The 16,987-nt window shown below is 36.4% G+C and overlaps 1 pseudogene; it reads right to left on the reverse strand.

The window, feature by feature from the left end:
• Positions 1–1,404: 1,404 nt before the first annotated feature.
• The window catches only part of LOC112619379, a 149,441-nt pseudogene continuing 133,858 nt past the window's right edge, over positions 1,405–16,987 (reverse strand).

The raw sequence follows: 16,987 nt of genomic DNA on the forward strand, positions 1-16,987 counted from the left end.
TGGTGTTTTTAGGATTTTTATTTCTAAATGTAAAGAGCAATTGGGTTGGGGAAGACTAGTTTTTAAGAGAAAGAATTAGCAAGAGAGAGTTCTATAAATTCATGGATGCTGTGATACTCACAGATACTCTCCAGAAATAAGATTTATTGTTCAGTCCTCTACTCTCAGCACTCTTTAGGAATTGTTTCAGTTGAAGAGAGTCATCTGACTCAGGGTCGTAGCCTCTCCATACTATTTTTGGAACTCTTCACATGGTTTTATGAGGTTCATTTAAGATCACTTGATTTGTCTCTTTGTCCATTCATTTTGTTTTCCTCTCCGTTCTAGAGGAATTAATTCAAGCACACTTCAAAATATAACTACTGCATGCAAAACTTCATTTTACACTCTGCTTTCAGGGGAAACCAACTTGGAAATGTTAACACAGCGTTTTTGTCAGAAAGAAAACACTTAGATGAGATTTTGAACTGAATTAAATATCTCCCATCTGGAAATGAGGATTCCATAACCATGGTGTGGAGCAGAGAGCTCCTGACCCAAGGTAGCAGTGCAATTGTTAACATGCTCTCCTGTGATAAACTGGGATGATATAATTGGTGGGGATATGTAAACTGGGTATTGCATCAGTCCTTGGAGAACTATAGGGGAATAATAATACTGAGTACAGTAGAATTGCTCTGTTTAATTACTTTGGGAAAAAATAACAAAAAACAGAGCAATTAATTGGTAACTAATGCTAACCGTAAAGGTAAAAGCCAAGTCTCCTTATTATTGTGCAAAGAAGATCTCATCTTCTACATTGGGTAGGAAGAGAAAGATGAGGACCAGGTCCATACTTAATTGTAAGAATACTTGACCTCTAAAGAAAGTCCCATGGTTGAATATTCACACAGAAACTCTGGGAAATGGGGCAGAAACACTGGTGGAATGGCTTCTAGAAATATCAAAATGTACTATCACATACAGACTGCAGTAAGCAGAATAATGTCCACTAAAGATATTCTAAGCTCCTAAACTTTTGGTATGTTTGGTTGTATAGAAAAGGGGAATTAATGCTTCTGACAAGACTAAGATTGTTAATAAGTTGACCTCTAAGAGGTTATCCTAAATTACCTTGGTAGGCATAATGTAATCACAAGAGACCTTAAAAGTGAAAAAAGAAAAGCAACAAGAAGATTTCTTAAAATGCTTCCAGTTCAAGTCAGAATTAAGGTGAATATTAGGTCCCACCAGTTTTACAGAGCTGTAGATGTTTTGCTGTTGTTCTTTCAAAAAAGAAGAATCTACAATAAACATGTTCATTTGAGAAAAATATTGTGTTTGTTAACTTTTTATAGCCATTCCCAAGTTACTTTAAACTTTGTATGTTGTTCAAGAACAGAGTATATCCTGGTTAGGATGTGTTCATAGCTGATGCATCTCTAAAAAAATTTTCATGAAGGCGGCTAGCTTCTGAACATCTTCAGTAGTGACAGCATTATACAGAGAGGCCCTGATACCTCCCACACACCTATGCCCTTTCAAGGACAACATATTGAGTTCAAGAGCTTTATCAATAAATCGTTTTTTCTAAAGCATCATTTCCTTTGGCATTGCCTAGGCGGAATGGAATATTCATCTTGCTTCTATTTCAGGGCTCCACTGGACATAGGTAGAATCCTTCAGAATTATCAGTAATCTCATAAATCATTTGGGATTTGATGGAGCTAAGCTGCTCCATGGCCGCGGTACCGCCATTGTTTTTAATCCACTCCAGGACCATGATGTAGATGCTGAAACATGGAGGCGTGTTGTACAAGGAGCTGTTTCCAGCTTGCGCTTTGTATTCCAGGACCGAGGGGCACTCTCGGAGGGCAAATCCCAGCAGGTCATCATGGACAATCACCACGGTGACCCCAGCAGAGCCAACATTCTTCTGAGCACCAGCAAATTGCCTTTGTTGCTACTTCTTCTAGTTAGATTTCAAACTTGCCTGTGGACTTAATAATGCAAGTTGCAATTTATTATTTCTGGAGTCATGGTAACACACAGCATAGAGGGTAGGTTGGGACCTCTAGGTGCTGAATCTAGACATCTGTGGGGTCTCCTGGGTTCAGCGGCTGTTGATTCAAGGTCAACATTGACGATTGGAGGAGTGGTTTAAGAGGAGTTAAAGCAAAGGGCAAACTGTAGATCGATCTTTATACTGTTATTACAAGAGAAGTGACATACTTTATATATGTTTATATTAGCCAGGTCTGTTTTTAATACCATATACTTTATATTTCTATACGTTTTTATTTATAATAATACTGTTATCACTGATACATGTAGACACTTTTAGAATTTATTAAATCCTTGACCTTGTGCATTATTCCATTAGCAACAGTTACACCCCATCCCCAGTCTTCCCCTTCCTCTTTTTAAGCTGTTTTATGAAAAAGGTCTAGAAGTTCTTGATTCATTTTTACCATTCTTTCTATAGGTAGAAGAGAAAGTTGATTGGTTGGTTGTTTTTCAGTTATACCATTAAACTAAACATTAAACATTTCTGTTAAATTACCTTATCCTTTGTTCTCTTGACTGCTTTCTTTGTAATGTTTGTTGACAAGAGAGATACTTTGCTGAAAAGTCTTTTCCCTAGTGTTTATCTATTGTCAGTATTTTATGTTGAATATGTAAAGAACATTAAAGTCCTAAAACATCTGAAAAAAAAAAAGTGAAAGAAGAAAGAACCACATAGATGGCAGCATGGGAATTTGGGCAATGGTGCTGCTGGGTTATGAGTCAAGAAATGCAAGCTTGCTCTTGAAGTTGGAAAATGCAAGAAAACGTATTTTACTAGAGCCTGCAGAAGAACGTAACCTTGCCAACAACCTGATTTTAGCCCAGTGAGACCCTTTTCAGACTTCTGACCCCTAGAAATGTAAGATAAATCTGCATCGTTTTAAGACCCCAAAATATGGGTAACTTGTTATAGTAGCAGTAGGAAACTAATACACTCACTGAGATGCCAAGGTGGCTGTGGCAGATGTGGCAGAAGGAATTAAAAGGCAGCAATTTGCTTGCAATTATATTCTGTGTAAGATATCAGGAGTTTGATTTGAGACTATTGCAATAAGGTGAATATCAACATAAGGCAAGTCACAAAGAGCATTTTAATTTTTAAGTGTATATAAAACTTAGGTTGAGTAGATACACATGGACACAAAGATAGAAACAGCAAACACTTGGACTCCTATAGTTGGGAGGTTACGGGAAACTGAGCATTGAAAAACTACCTATTGGGTACAATGATAACTATCTGGGTGATGGGTGTACTAGAAGGATGAACTTCACCACTATACCAGTATATTCATGTAACGAACCTGCACATGTATTCTCTGACCCTAAAATTTAAAAAAAGAAAAAAAAAGGTTAGGTTTATACCACACTGTAGTCTAACTGTGCAATGACATTGTGTGGAAATTATGTACATATCTTAATTAAACATATTTCATTGCTAAAAGATGCTAACAATAATCTGAGTCTTCAGCATATTCTAATATTTTCGATGCTGACTGATGAGGGTCATGGTGCTAAAAGTTGAAGTAGTTGTGGCAATTTCTTAAAATAAAATAATGATATTTACAAAACTGGTTTACTCTTCCATTCATGAAAGTTTTCTCTGTAACATATGATACTATTTGACAGCACTTTACCCACAGTGGAATTTTCCATAATTAAAGTCAATCCTCTCCAATCTGCTTTATCAACTCATTTGACTTAATAATATTTTTAATTCTTTGTTGTTGTTTCAATAATGTTCACAGCATTTTTACCAGGAGTATATTCCATCTCAATAAACCACAATCTTTGCTCATCTATGAGAAGTAACTTCTCATGAGTTCAACTTTTATCATGAAATAGAAAAAAAATTAGCCATATATTCAGGCTCTGCTTTTAGTACTAATTATCTTGCTATCTTCACTACATCTGCAGATATTTCCTCCACTTGAACTGCTCAAAGTCATCCATGAGTATTGGAATCAACTTCTTCCAAACTCATGTTAATGTGGATATTTTTATCTCCTCCTATGAATGAATCACCAAAGTTATTAATGACTCCTACAAAGGTGAATCCTTCCAGAAGGTTTTCAGTTTCCTTTGTCCACATTCATTGAAAGAATCCTTTATTAAATAATAAGATTTAAAAGTTGAAATTACTCCTCAATTCAAGTGCTGAAGAATGGATATTGTGTTAGCAGGCATGAAACAATATTAATCTCCTTGTGTATCTCCATTAGAGCTCTTGGATGAAGAGCCACATTGTCAATAAATAAGTACTCTTTTAAAATGAATCTAATCTAAAGGAGTAATAGGACTCAACAGTGGGCTTAAAATATTCAGTAAACCATGCCGTAAATAAATTAAACATCATCCAGGCTTTGTTGTTCCATTTAAAGAGCAGAGGCAGAGTAGATTTATCAAAATTCTCAAGTGCCCTAGACTTTTCAGAAAGGTAAATGACCATTGGTTTAACTTCAAGTCACCAAATGCATTACCCTGAAGCAAGAGTTAGCCTCTCTCTTTGATGCTTTGAAGATAGGTATTGACTTCTTCTTAGCTATGAAAGCCCAAGATGGCATCTTCTTCCAATAAAAGGCTAATTCATTTACATTAAAAACCTGTTGCCTTGTGTAGCCACCTTTATTAATTAACTTAGCTAGATTTTCTGGATAACTTGTTGCAGCTTCCATAACAGGACTTGCTGCTTAACCTTGAATTTTATGTGATGGAGATTGCTTCTTCCCTTCCACCATGTGAGCCAACCTGTGTTTGCTTCAAAGGTTTCTTTTGGCAGCTTCCTTACATTTCTCTGCCGTCATAAAATGTAAGAGAGTGAGGGACTTGCTCTGGATTAAGTTTTGGCTTAAGTGAATATTGTAGCTGATTTGATCTTCCATTCATACCACTACACTTTTTCCATAACAGTAATAAGATTGTTTTTCTTTCTAATCATTAATATGTTCACTGGAGTAGCACATTTAATTTCCTTCAAGAATGTTTCCTTTGTATTCACAACTTAGCTACTGGCAAAAAAAGGCCTATGGCCTATCTCAGGTTTCAACTTCCTTCCTCACTAGGCTTAATAATTTGTAGCCTTTGATTTATTGGGAGAGAAATGTAACTCTTCCTTTCACTTGAACACTTAGAGGTTATTGTGGAATCACTAATTGCCCTGATTTCAATATTATTGTGTCTTAGGGAATAGGGAGGCCCAGGAAAAGGAAAAGAGACTGGGCTATGGCTAGTCTATGGAGCAGTCAGAACACATTCAATATTTATTGTAAGTTTTCTATCTTACATAGGTGTGGTTCACAGTTCACTACCTATCAAAACAATTACAACAATAGCATCAAATATCACTGACCAAAGGTCATCTTAACAGATAATAATAATAAAAACTTCGATGTATTGCAAAATTACCAAAATGTGACACAGAGACACAAGTGAGCCAGGGCTGTTGAAAAAACGGTGCCGATAGACATGCTTAATGCAAGATTGCCATAAACCTTCAATTTATAAAAAATACAGTGTTTGTGAAACACAGACAAGGTCTACTTATATGTCAATGAGAAAGTAATATCCTTACTAACAAGGTCACTGATTGCTTTTTTAAGGGGTTTTCTTGATGTTAAAAAAAAGTTGTTTATTTATTTTTATTTTTATTTTTTTTTTCTTTTTGTTCGTTTTAACATCAGGAAATAACTTGGCTCTCTGAGTGCAAAGATTAAGTGCCATCATTTGACCAAAAAAAAAAAGTTATCCGGTGATATACAAACATCAGAAGTCAGGCTGACTCAATTTTTGTTATTGGACGCAACATCACAGTGGCAGCCATAGGAGCCTAAGTTGCATAGAGTTATAATTTTTTTTTAATAAAAGACAATTTTCCTAATGGCAAGATAGATGAGCAACCAGTGAGATTATGAGTATTCACACTCTATAATCAAGAAAGAAAGAAGAACCAATGACTGAAAACGGTAGACATTTTCAAAAGATAGCCACTATTTCATCATACAGACTCCAGAACTCAGACAGTTTTGGGATTCAAAACACATTAACTGAAGGATCAGTCAGAACCCCAGGAGGAAGGACTGACAATACCACAGCCATTGTGCACAGTGATGGTTCCTCGGTCCTTCCTGGAAGGGACCAGTAGTCATTTTACTTGCATGGTTATATACTGAGAAAACGGACAACATAAAATATTTTCAAAACCATTAGACAAGGGCTTGAGCTAATATTGATAGTCAGCATTCAAGCTGTCATTGTGACTTCTCGGTCAGAGTGGAGACAACTGTGGGTGAGGCGATGAGTAGAGTCTGGCCTAGGTCCTCATGGTGGATCCAAAGCTTCTAAGGCCACAATCCAATAGTCATTTCCCTGGTTGGTAAATGTATAGTTGGAACTAACATACTTGATACTTCCACAATTCCTACATTTGCTCTTTGGCCTGTGTGGGGTGAGAGCTGTCTTAGTGTGAAAGGACAACTGAAAGTTTTTAAAATTGTTCTTCTATTATATAAGATAGTAAATATAAAAATATCACAAACTGAAATGGGTGGCAGAAATAAGTGTTATTTTTAAAGACCTAAACTAAAGAATACAAGTGAAGTGTCCTCATTTTATCACCTGTTAATTCACCAGCCTGGCCTGTGCAAAGACCAGCTGAATTCAAGGATGACAGCAGACTCCTTTAATCTCAAGCAAGTAATAAACTCAATTCAGCTGTAGCTGTTCTGGCAGATGATAGATAATCTGTAGAACAGATTAACATAGGCTAACATACAGAATGTGAGCCATTGACCTGGTAAATATGTTTGTTATCACCTTTGTCCAAAAACAGTTTGCTTTGACTTAGATTAAAAGCAGTTTGCATTCACGTGAAAAGGTCAATGGTATACAATTATAGCCTTCACTCAGGGCCATGATAACTCTTCTTTCCTTTGTTATAATCTAGAGACCTAGAACCACTGGATGTTTTGCAGAAGCGTCACTATATCAATTGCATTAAAATAATAATCCCAGATGAGAAAGAAATGCTAGTACATTAATGGCCTTTGTGGAAACATGCCCTTCAAGGCATATGCATGCCTTATACTAGAGAGCATAAGAAAGCTGCACAATGCCTAGTAGGCCTATCTGGGTTCTGAAGGCAGCATACTCTATACTAGGAATACTGTTTCGATCAGACAGGATGAATACCAGCTTTAAATGGAGTCTAGAGGTTGCATAGCATGAGCAGGTTATGGTACAAAATACCCAGCTACTTAGAGCAATATGATGCAATATGACCCTATGGTATTAGAGCATCAATAAAGGAATTCCAATGACTCCCACTAGAGTTCTGGAATGAAACTACATTATGTGTATCAGAGAATTACAAAACTTTCAGAAAACTATTGGCATTCTCCTGGACCTTGATAAATACAGAGAGTCTAACTATGGTATAACAAATGACCATGTGGCCAGAGCTGCCCATAATGAGCTGATTAATGTCAGATCCACCAAGTCACAGGTCATGTAGACTGGTAACAGTTGAATAACCCATTGTAAGATTGCAGTGGTATATCCTGGATATCACCTGAGAAGTACCAGAGGGCATAAGAAAGCTATATGTTCAGGTGGTCCAGGACAATCACATCAATCACCTCTGTAGTTAATCTCTGAGGGTGCTCACATTTATGCCACAGGGAGGCTCCCTATGACCAGCTAATAGAAGAGGAAGAATTCATAGCTTGGTTCATAAATGTGTTGGTTTAGTGCATGGGGTGGCTTTGAAATACTATGGCAAGAATAAATTTTCCCAAAAGGGAAAACCTTGGATATTTTGACTAGTCATTCACTTCGAATAGAAACAAAACTTGAATTTAGAATAGTCATTGAATCACAATGTTATTCCTATTAAACTACCATAGACATTCTTTACATAACTAGAAAAAAAAAAAACACCACTCTGTTTTGAAATTTGTTTATTTATTTATTTTTTGAGATGGGGTCTCACTCTGTCAACCAGCCTGGAGTGCAGTGGTGCAATCTCGGTTCACTGCAACCTCTGCCCCCCAGGTTCAAGCAATTCTCCTGTCTCAGGCTCCCGAGTAGCTGGTGTTACAGGACAAAAGAGAGCCCAAATACCCAAGGCAATCCTGAGCAAAAAGTACAAAGCTGGAGGCATCATGCAACCAGCCTTCAAACTATACTACAAGGTTATAGTAACCAAAACAGCATGGAACTGGTACAAAAACAGACACATGGACCAATGGAAGAATAGAGAACCCAGAAATAAGACCACACACCTACAACTATCTGATCTTCGACAAACTTGATGAAAACAAACAGTGGGGAAAGGATTTCCTATTCAATAAATGGTGCTGGTATAACTGGTTCACCATATGTGTAAGATTAAAACTGGACCCCTTATTTTTAGTATATGCAAAAATTAACTCAAGATGAATTGAAGAGTTAAATGTAAAACCAAAAACTATAAAAACTCTGGTAGGCAACCTAGGCAATATCATTCAGGGTATAGGCATGGGCCAAGATATCATGAAAAAGTTGCCAAAAGCAATTGCAACAAAAGCAAAAGTTGACATATGGGATCCAATTAAACTAAAGAGCTTCTACACACACACAAAAAAAATAACAAAGTAAACAGACAAGCTAGAAAATGAGATAATTTTTTTTTTTTTGCAATCCATTCTTCTGACAAAGGTCTATAAGGAACTTAAATAAATTTAAAGAATAAACAAATAACCCCATTAAAAAGTGGACAAAGGATATGAAGAGACACTTTTCAAAAGAAAACATATATGCGGCCAACAAACATATGAAAAAAGCTCAACATCATTGATCATTAGAGAAATGCAAATCAAAACCACAATGAGGCTGGGTGCTGTGGCTCATGCCGTAATCCCAGCAGTTTGAGAGGCCGAGGTGGGTGGATTACCTGAGGTCAGGAGTTTGAGACCAGCCGGGCCAACATAGTGAAAGCCCATCTCTGCTAAAAATACAAAAATTATCCAGGCATGGTGGTACATGCTTGTAGTTCCAGTTATTCAGGAGGCTGAGGCAGGAGAATCACTTGAACCTGGGAAGTGGAGATTGCCTTGAGCTAAGATCATGCCACTGCACTCCAACCTGGGCAACAGAGCAAGACTCCATCTCAAAAAAAAAAAGAAAAAAAGAAAAATGAGGTATCATCTCACACCAGTCAGAATGGCTGTTATTGAAAAGTCGAAAGACAACGAATCAAATGCTGGTGAGGTTTTGGAGAAAACGGAACCGTTTTACACTGTTGGTTGCGCGGTAAACTAGTTTAGCCATTGTGGAAGACAGTATGCCAATTTCTCAAAGACCTAAAACAGAAATACCATTTGACCCAGCAATCCCATTACTGGGTATCCAACCAAAGGAGTATAACTCATTCTGTTATAAAGACACATGCACATACATGTTCATTGCTGAACTATTCACAATGACAAAGACAAGGAATCAACCTAAATGCCCATCAATGATAGGATGGATTAAAAAAAAATGTGGTACATATACACCATGAAATACTATGCAGTCATAAAAAAGAATGAGATCATGTCCTTTGATGAAATGTGGGTGGACCTGGAAGCCACTATCCTTAGCAAACTAATGTAGAAATAAAAACCAGATACCACATGTTATCACCTATAAGTGGGAGCTAAATGATGAGAACACATGGACACATAGAGGGGAACAACACACACTGGAGCCTTTAAGAAGATGGACAGTGGGAGGAGGGAGAGGATCAGGAAAAATAACTAATGGGTGCTAGGCTTAATACCTGAGTGATGAAATAATAAGTAGAGCAAACCCCCATGACACAAGTTAACCTATGTAACAAACCTGTACTTGTACCCCTGAACTTAAAATAAAAGTGAAAAAAGAAAAAGACTATGCACCGAATCAGGAGCAGTGGCGAATGTTTTGGCTGGTTGGTCAAGTCCTGGAAGGAGAGCTTGTGAGACTGAAGGAAGGTGATCTCTAGTAGAGACATATGGATGGACTTATATTTCTTGTTTGCAATAACTCAGAATTTAAGAGGGATGGGTAGTGGAATATAATACCATATTGGGAAATATATATATATACATTTTAATGGAGGTAATTTATCAACAGGAGGGAGTATTTACTTCTTATTTAGAAGAAGAATAGTTTTTTGGGGGAAAAGACTGAAGGTTGTGAAGTCAGCATTCTTTTTTGTAGCTGTATCAGCTGTATCATCAGCATGTAGAATATGTCTGGTATACAACAGGTACTTGGTAAATACTTGTTAAAATACTTGTTGAATAATATAAACATGCAAAATATATCACCAAGAGGGAAGTATATGGAATAAAATTATGTAAAATTTCAAAAAAATGTAATAATGTTCAATTGATGATTAAAATAATGGGTTACTGGCAGTTTGTAATTGAGTCAACTTAAAGAAGTTAAGTTACTTAATGTCACCAAGATTCTATTTATTTAATTTATTTTGTAAAATGTAATTATGGATTATATTCACCTCATTTTTTTATATAAATATGTGATTGCATCTAAATGCATCTAAGCCTACTAGTGTTGATTTAGTAAATGCTTAAGAAAATTTAACCATTTCATAAAGTTATTCATGAAATTGTTGCAAATAAATTGTAATTTATACATAAAAAAAATCAGTGTCTCAGTGTTTATTCTGGTATTTGCCAATACATAGCAGTATGCTTTCACTCAGCAGGAAAAAGATACATCAAATGACTGTCTCTATTTAAAGATTAAGTGAAAACTGGGAGGGTAAAGAGCTAATTTCATAGTCAATTGATTGTATTTTTTCACTTTAATATATGCTTATTGCTTATTGCTTCTGGTACACTTGAGCATGTAAATCTGTTCATTATATTTACACACTGATTCAAGAGCTAAAAGACAAATGACAGAGATTTAAACAAAGTGAGTGAAAAACCAAATTCTCCTCATGCTGATGTATGTTTTTACTCACATAAATGCCAAATGCATTAGCTGAAGTGAGGCTGCGAGGATCTTTATTAATATTTACATCTGTTGTTGCAGATGTAGATAAAATATCTTTTTTTAATTTTAGAAATAGACTAGTAAATGACGTACTTTAAAAAAAATCTTCATTTTGAAATACTTTTCTGCATTTCTCTACATTTTTATATTCACTGTTAACTATATACATATTTAAATATACAAATTACTATATGCCACAGTTTTTAAAAGCATTTCAACAGTTAATATAAGAAAGGAAACAGTGAAGTTTTTGTTTAAAATACAAAAGAATCAATTCATATTGATCTGAGTAATTTGACATTTTTGAAGAATAATTTATCTACTTCTTTACTTGACTAAGACAAAGACTTATTCTCTTCGTTCAGTTCTCCAACCTTTTCCTCATTAAAAAATTTCATAAATTAAAAAAATAGGAATGTATATATGTTCATTTTATGATGAGTTGTCTAAAGCCAGTGTGTGAAGATGTTACAACCATCTTTATTTTTAAAAGGACTCTAATTGTGTACACTTGAATTTCCTGATTTCAAATCATTCCTAGGTTTTAGAATAATGTGTAGGTCATTTAAGATTTCTTATTAAATTATTAATACACATACAAGCTCAAAAATATTATGAATGTTAGTAGTCATCAAATTCCTAAAATATACATTAATACAGCAATTTCTAATTGGTAAATCATTTATTTTTATAGAAAATATTTTTGCTGTGCATTTAAAATGCAGCCTATGAGGAGGGAGAAGGAGAAATAATTTTCATTCCAGTTGATTCGGCAACTCTTAAAAGAGTCAGCATGTCTGAGAATTTGTTTCTCCTGCAACCAACCTCTACTGATAATCTTTTACTTGACAGCATTTCTAACAAGCCAATTCTTTCCAAATGCATGTTCTGCTTAAATGCTAGTCATTCTCTGCAGCCAGGATATTATGAAAGATTACTTTTTAGCATGTCTTTACCTACAATGAGAATAAATTTGTTTTATTTTTAATTCAGTTTTAAATTTGTGAAAGTTGAATATGCGAATTGGGTCATTCTTGCCATACTCAATTAAATCAGAGTTGAGAGGCCAGGGAAAAAGCACTCAGGACACAAAGCACAGCTTCAGAAATTGAATTCTCTGCAAGCCCAGCATCTGAAACTACCTGCTGTAACTCTAAGGCCGGTTTGACCTAGTGACTGCTAACATGACCTGCCGTGACTCTAAGATTAATTTTACCTACCACTGCAACTGGACAACAGAGCTTGCCAGCACCCAAAATCTTCTCTAGTGACAATAAGCTTTGTTTTTAAAACAATATGTAACATTCCTTTGACTCCAAACTTTTCTTTGTTCTTCAGACATACGAAAGACCAACAAGTCTGTGTGTGTGCCCTGAATTGTAATTCTTTAAGTCCCAAATAAAATGTTAAGTTTAGAGATGTATTCTCTCATTTTATTTTGACATCAACAAATTATTCATTTGAGGAAAAGTTATTTAAAATGCTTGAGAATTAGGTGGGGTTGAAAATTAGATTTTAAATTATATTGATCATGATGTAGGTAAATGACTTTGTTCTGGAAGGCAGAACACAAAAAGAAGTTTTACTCTTTTTTTGACCTTTAGGAAATTGGGGGTAAAAGTTATTAGGTTGGTAAGTGCAGTAATTGCATTAAAAGTAATGGCAAAACCACAATTGCTTTTGCACTGATCTAATACATATCTAGAAATTCTCAGTAAGTAAGAGACCTGAAATTGAAAGAGGTGAAGCTGTGCACAAGTATTTAGCTGAACTGCTTGGAGAGGAATCCTGGCTCTAAGTGGTAGATGCTCCTTCTCCTGAATTGGCCCAGAAGTGGCAAGGCCTTCAGAAATCAAGTTAGAATAGTAGTGAAGCAAAGCCTGACACCAGAGGATACAGTCTGGTGTCTGATTCTAGGAAACAAAATGAAAAAAAGGTCTCCAAGAAATTGAGACTCTTACCAGTAGAATCCACATTTTCTACCTGAAACCGTCCTATATTAGCTACATAGGTAAGTTAATCTTCCTTATAAAACAGAGGCATTTGTGAAGGAAAGAAATATAGAACTATATTTAGTAAGACAAGGCAAATAGTAAACAGCTCAAACTAAAATATCTTAGCATCATTAATACATAATTTCACTAAGCAAATATTTATATTATCTTTACTAAAGGATATTCTTACTGATACCCTTATCAGATTTCATGAAGAATGCTGGGAACATGGTGGTAAACAAAAATATCCTGCCCTTTCCTTTAATAGCTTATATTATAATGAGGGACAAAGTTGAACAAGTGTATAAATAAGATGGTTCCAAAACATGCTATGTTTTGTAAACAGAGTAAATAGGATGAGTTAATAGTGACCCTGGGTGTAAAGCAACCAAGGGCAAAACTAAGAAAGAGCATTCAAATAAGGTGAAAGCTAGTGCAGAATCACAACATGTAAAAGCTACTACAGGATCCTGGAGAAAGACAGCGTAGTTGGAATATAGTCAGTGAGTGGATACCTCTGTAACTTTAGCCGAAACCTTCGGCATGTAAGAGAATCTTATAGGTCCTGGTAATCAGTTTAATTTGACAAGCAATGGAGAAACCTCTAAATACTTTTTAAAGGAACATCATCTAATATTATATTTTAAAAATAAGTTATCTAACTTCTGTGTGAATTAATTTTAAGGAATGGTGATAAGAAGATTATTCCATTGAAACCAATTGTGAGGATAATACAGTTATCCAGATGATATCTGGTTAAGGGTAGGGCCATGAAGGTAGAGAGAAGTGGAAGGAATTTGAGGTTTCAGAGAAAGAGCTTGTGAACTTGTTAATGAATTATACACGGGCTCCAGAAATGGGAGAATCAAGGATGATTCCCATATTTGTGACTTAAGAAATGGTAGATTGGTTTTGGAAATTACTATTTCTCGTTTGGAAGTTTTTGGTTTAAAGTTATGATTAGACAACCTAGGGAAATTGTTAAGTAGTTACACATACTGATATGAAGTAACACTGGAGTAATTTGTATATGTATTATTTTTGCTTTATTCTTCCTTAGTTTCTAAGTGAAGTTTATTTTGAAAATTATAGCTCATCATTTAATAACAGAATGGAATGAAAAAAAGACAATTAAAAGAAAGGTTATTTTTTCTGCACACCTATACTTGCAGAGCTAAGAATGTTAGAACACCTCTGGAGAGCAGTAATTACAGTTTAAGCAACATTATCCTGAAATATGGTGGTGAAAACCTGATATCATTTACAATGAGTTCCCTGAAGTCATATAGTTATTGAATCATGATTACAGACTGTATCTTATTATGGATCTGGAATGTCCTCATTTATTTCTTTTGTAAACCATTATTAAACTGTCATTGGTATTAATATTTACTCACATTTACCCCATCTTTCACAAATAGAAATAGTAAATCTCTCTTGTACCCTCACTGTATGATAGTTTGATTGTGTTCTCACCAAAATTTCATCTCGAATTGTAGCTCCCATAATCCCCATGTGTCATGGGAGGGACCCAATGGGAAGTAATGTAATTATGGAGGGGGGTAACTTTCCCAAGTTGTTCTTGTGATAGTTAATAAGTCTCATGACATCTGGTTGTTTTATAAAGGGCAGTTCCCCTTCACACACTCTTGTCAGCCACCATGGAAGATGTGCCTTTGCTCTTCCTTCATCTTCCTCCATGATTGTGAGGCCTCCCCAGCCATATATAACTGTGACTTCATTAAACCTCCTTTCCTTTATAAATATCCAGTCTCAGGTATGTCTTTATTAGCAGTGTGAACAACTAATACAGCAAATTGGTTCTGAAAGAGTGGAGTGCTGCTGTAAAGATACCTGGCAATGTGGAAGCGACTTTGGAACTAGGTAGCAGGCAGAAGTTGGAACAGTTTGGAGGGCTCATAAAAAGATAGAAAACTGTGGAAAAGTGTGGAACTTCCTGGAGACTTGGAGGGCTCAGAAGACAGGAAGATGTAGGAAAATTGGAACTTCTTAGAGATTTGTTGAATGTCTTTGACCAAAATGCTGACAGTGATATGGACGATAAAGTCCAGGTTGAGGTGATCTCAGATTGATATGAGGAACTTGTTGGGAATTGAAGCAAAGTGACTTTTGTTATGTTTTAGCAAAGAGACTGCTGGTATTTTGCTCCTGCCCTAGAGATCTGTGGAACTTTGAACTTGAGAGAGATGATTCAGGGTATCTGGCAGAAAAAAATTTCTAAATGACAAAGTGTTCAAGAGGAAGCAGAGCATAAAAGTTTGGAAAATTTGCAGCCTGTTAATGCAATAGAAAAAACAACTTTATGGGGAGAAATTCAAGCCTGCTGCAGAAATTTACGTAAGTAATAAGAAGCTGAATGTTAATCAACAAGACAATGGGGGAAAATGTCTCCAGGTCATGTCAGACTTTCACAGCAGCCCTTCCCATCACAGTCTCAGAGGCCTAGGAGGGACATATGGTCTCTTGGGCTGAGCCCAGGGCACTCCTATCTGTTCAGCCTTAGGACATGGTGCCCTGCACTCCAGCTGCTTCAGCTCCAACGTGGCTAAAAGGGGTCAATGAACAGCTTAGACTCTTACTTCAGAAAGTGTAAGCCCCAAGCTTTGGTGGCTTACTTGTAGTATTAGGCTTGCAGGTGCACAAAAGTAAAGTACTGAGGTTTGGAAACCTCCACCTAGATTTCAGTGGAGGTATGGAAGTGCCTGGATGTCCAGGCAGAAATTTGTGGCAGGGGTGGAGCCCTCATGGAGAACCTCTACTAGGTCAGTTGAAGCTCCTACACAGAGTCACCAGTGGAGTACTGCCTAGTGGAGCTATAAGAAGAGGGCCACCATCCGCTAGACCCCACAATAGTAGATTCGCCAACAACTTGCATTGTATGCCTGGAAAATCTGGACACTCAATGTCAGCCTGTGAAAGTAGTCAGGAGGAGGGCTGTACCCTGCAAATCCACAGGGGCGGAGCTGCCTAAGGCTGTGGAAGCCCACCTCTTGCATCAGTGTGACCTGGATGTGAGACATGAAGTCAAAGGAGATAGTTTTTGAACTTTAAGGTTTAAAGACTGCATACTGTATTTTGGACTTGCAAGAAGCCTGTAGCCCCTTCATTGTGGCCAATTTCTATCATTTGGAATGGGTGTATTTACCCAATGCCTGTGCTCCTCATTGTTTCTAGGAAGTAACTAACTTGCTTTTGATTTTACAGGCTCATTGGTGGAAGAGACTTGCCTTGTCTCAGATGAGACTTTGGACTGTGGACTTTTGGGATAATGCTTAAATTAGTTAAGACTTTGGGGGACTGTTGGGAAGAAAAGATTGGTTTTGATCTGTGAGAACATGAGATTTGGGAGAGTCCAGATATGTTTTGGCTGTATCCTCACCCAAATCTCATCTTGAATTGTATTGCCCATAATGCCCACGTGTCATGGGAGGGACCCAGGGGGAGGTAATTCAATCATGGGGGTGGATTTTTCCCATACTATTCTCATAGTTAATAATCTCATGAGATCTGATGGTTTTATAAAGCAGTTTCCCTGCACATGCTGTCTTGTGTGCAACCATGTAAGGTTTGCCTTTGTTCCTCCTTTATCTTCTGCCATGATTTTGAGGCCTCCTCAGCCATGTGCAAATGCAAGTTTATTAAACCTCTTTTCCTTTATAAATTATCCAGTCTCAGGTATGTCTTTATTAGCAGTGGAACAACAAACTAATAGAGTGTATCACACATATTTCTAACATGGCATCCAAAATATTTTCTTTCCTTATTCTACTAGATTGTAACCACATTGATATTGTAATAGTATATTAATTTTCTGAATGAAGAAATACATGAGTGAGTGAACAATACTAATTTGTCAACACTGGGGAATAGCTCAATGGGATTACCCTTGAAAAGTTTTGCTTTTGGAT

The sequence above is a fragment of the Theropithecus gelada genome, chromosome 2, assembly GCF_003255815.1.
Source record: "Theropithecus gelada isolate Dixy chromosome 2, Tgel_1.0, whole genome shotgun sequence".
NCBI lineage: Eukaryota > Metazoa > Chordata > Mammalia > Primates > Cercopithecidae > Theropithecus > Theropithecus gelada.